Source organism: Austrofundulus limnaeus, unplaced genomic scaffold (genome assembly GCF_001266775.1).
Source record: "Austrofundulus limnaeus strain Quisiro unplaced genomic scaffold, Austrofundulus_limnaeus-1.0 Scaffold1615, whole genome shotgun sequence".
Classification (NCBI taxonomy): Eukaryota; Metazoa; Chordata; class Actinopteri; order Cyprinodontiformes; family Rivulidae; genus Austrofundulus; species Austrofundulus limnaeus.
In genome coordinates, this window is record NW_013954017.1 from 6,164 (window position 1) to 9,449 (window position 3,286).

Sequence of the window (3,286 nt, forward strand, 5' to 3'; positions counted from 1 at the left end):
CAGCTGCTCGTGTTAGAGCAGACCTCTCAGAGAAATATCCTTCATCCTGATCCTCACAGTTTGTCAACCCTTTGTTTTCTCTTGACATTATCTAGTTGTGGTTCGGCTTGTTGTCTTTGTGATCAGAGACGCAGACGGACGTCCTGGTGGCTCGGAGCCAAGGTACACATCTCACGCTGGGTTTGTACCGGCTCATTGCTTTTGTTTTAATGTTTGTATCAAACCCCCTGTTGTTCATATTTGAATTCACTAAAGCAGGGGAAAAAAACATAAACTAAAACAAAAGGAGAGCGCAGAAAGGGAAAAGATCAGAGTGGAAGCCAGAGCAATTTATAAAGTAACAAAGCCAGGATCACACAGGAGGGAGGGCGCAGGTCTGTCTGACAGACTGAAACCCATCTGGATCTGATCTGCTCTCCAGCACCACAGCTCTGCTGCCTTTGATACCACTCCGCTCACAGCTGGACTTGATAAAACTGGAGGCTTTGCGGCACTTTTGGCGCACAGTGTGTCTGTGTGCAAACAGGGTTGTCTGTCTGTGCAGGTTTCTATGTGTTTGCAAGACTTTATGTGTGAGCTTTGCTTCTCTCTCTCTCACACACACACATACACGTACACACACTCTGTGTCAGATGTTTCCCATTTAGGTTTTTAATTTCTCTCCTTCTCCCCTTTTCCTTTTGTCTGTTTAAACAGCCGGCAAGAGGCCTGTAAAAGCCCTGATCTGTTTACATGATCGGCTGCCTGGTGCTGGGCTGTTTAACGCACCGTCATAAATTATACAAGATCTCAGCACACTGGGAATGAACAACATTCTGCAGGTTCACGTTGCCAAAAACCTGTTTCACATAGCTTCAGTCGAGGATACCCTCGAGCTACAGAGGAAGAGAGTTCTTAGTGATGATAAAGAACATCCTCACGGTCACAAGGAAAGAAAAAAAATCCCCTCCACGTAACATCTTATTTTCCCCCGCTGAATTAACCAAAACATGATAAATTATCTGTTTTGCTTTTAGAAATGAAGAACTTGTCGACATACTAGTTGTGTGCGTAAAATATTGTTACAACATAGTTACTCTCCGTGAACGATATCAGTGTACAAACAACACAAACAACTCAGAGTTTTAGTTCTGAAACATAAAAACACAACAAAATATACTCTCATTCATAATACTTATTCCTTCAAATTCCAGCTGTCGGTTCATGCTCACACTTGTTATCGTTTTTATCATATGACGCCTCAGTTTGCAGCCTGATATCTCAGTGTCACTCTCCACAGGCTTGAAATCAAATATTGCAGAGATAATTCAGAGCATGGTGGAACTCCGGTGGCAGCAGTGATTTCCATCTTGTTCATGAGGAGGTATAATGTTTTGCACCTGAGAGGTCTGCAGAATGTTCACAGCGCCTCATGTTTCACAGTACTTTCACAAGTAAGACAGTATTTTTGTTGCTTTCAGAAGTAATAAAAAGTAATACTTTGAAGGACGTTAGTATCAGAAATGGCCGTCATCCTGAAACGCGGGCTTCTGTTTTTCATGTGAACTGACTCAAAAAGTAACAAGAATATAATTTTTTTTGTATTTCATTTGATTTTTCTCTCATAGATCTTCAGTGTTTCACTCTGGGAAACTTCTATTTGAGTTTTTCACAGAGGTGTTTATATGAAACGTGACTGGTATCATTGAATTAAAAAAAGATTAAGAAAAAATTTTGTGGCCATGTGTTATTATAACGAGATAACGCGTGGCCACAAGATTTTTTTCTTATTTTTTTTATCCAATGTCACCATACATATTATTTTGTTTATTTTTTACTTATTTATTATTATTTTTCAAGGGAGGCCTGGGACTCAAGGCAGCCTATTGCACATGTTTTTGGGGTGTGGGGGAAACCGGAGCACCTGGAGAACATGCAAACTCCACACAGAAAGACCCCAGGTCTGAACCGGGGATTGAATCCAGGACTTTCATGGGGCGTCGGTGCTTAGAGGGCATTTGTAACAAAAAAAAAGCTGAACTTTAGCTATTTTTTTCCAGAGTACACGTGAAACTGCATGAACAAAAATGGACACACACATATACACATTTCTAAGTAAGAAAATTGAAATTTTGAACAATTAAAACACTAAATTACTGCACGTCTCCTTACATAAATGAGAAAATCCACAAAGTTAAAGCCAGGCAGAGTACTGTGCAAAAGTTTTAATCCACCCCTCATTTCTGTACATTTTGCTTCCAAGGAGCCAGATCTTCATACGTATATTTGAAAGTGTTTTAATCAGTATTTATTTAAGCATTTTGATGGTCTTATTTTATGCTTTTTTATTTATTTATTTGTTGCTCTTTCACTCCTTTTCTGTCAAATCCTTGTATCTGACTTTGGCAGCATCATATGTGGTTCACACTGAAAGTTGCTATCAAGCAACTAACTAACCAGGTAGTTATAAGTTAAATATTCAGTTTAGTTGCTAAGTTGTCTGTTAGGTATTGACAGTTCCTCCCTTGTTTAGGAGTCTTTTTTTGCCTAAATAACCAAAAGGTCAGAGTTAAGCCGTTTAGCAAACAACAACAAAAGTAACTAAAGTCCAAAGGAAAGCTTTGAAAGATCATCAGAAAGTTTGATGATCTACTGTTACCAATAATCCTTTACAAGCTAAATGTAAAAGAAGACTTTTGCACAGTACTGTGTTTAAACAAATAAAAATCTAAATGACTTATCAAGAGAACTATGAGTTTAACCCAATATAAACATGTTAACTGAAATGACAACACCAATAAGATTTTGATAAAGTGATCAAACTAAGTAAATAAACCCCAGCCTGTCTGTGTCACAAGCCTTCTTTGGCAACAATTGATGTTGACTCTGCTGATTAGAGACTTWCCCTGCGTGGTTTTAATATTTCAGTTCGTCTTGACAAACACTGAACAGAGCTCCCGCGAGGCTCCACTTCAGACTGATATCTGTACAAAAACTTTCTACCAGCGTTCGTAAACTTGAACAGGTCCATGGTTCAAATCGGTCCAAGAGGTCTGGATTTGGCACAGCAGGGACCTGGATGAGTTCGGTCGTGTCCTCGAGGAGTTTTTCGGTTAAAACACAGAGAAAGTGGCTCACAGGCAACGCTGATGTTATTCAAATGATGTCTTTGGTTGTCCATTAAAAACAGAACTTTCTAAACAAAACAAAAGGGCTTCATGGGACAGCTTTGCCAGAACCCTCACGCAAATCATCTGCTGTTGACACACACACACACACACACACACACACACACACACACACACAC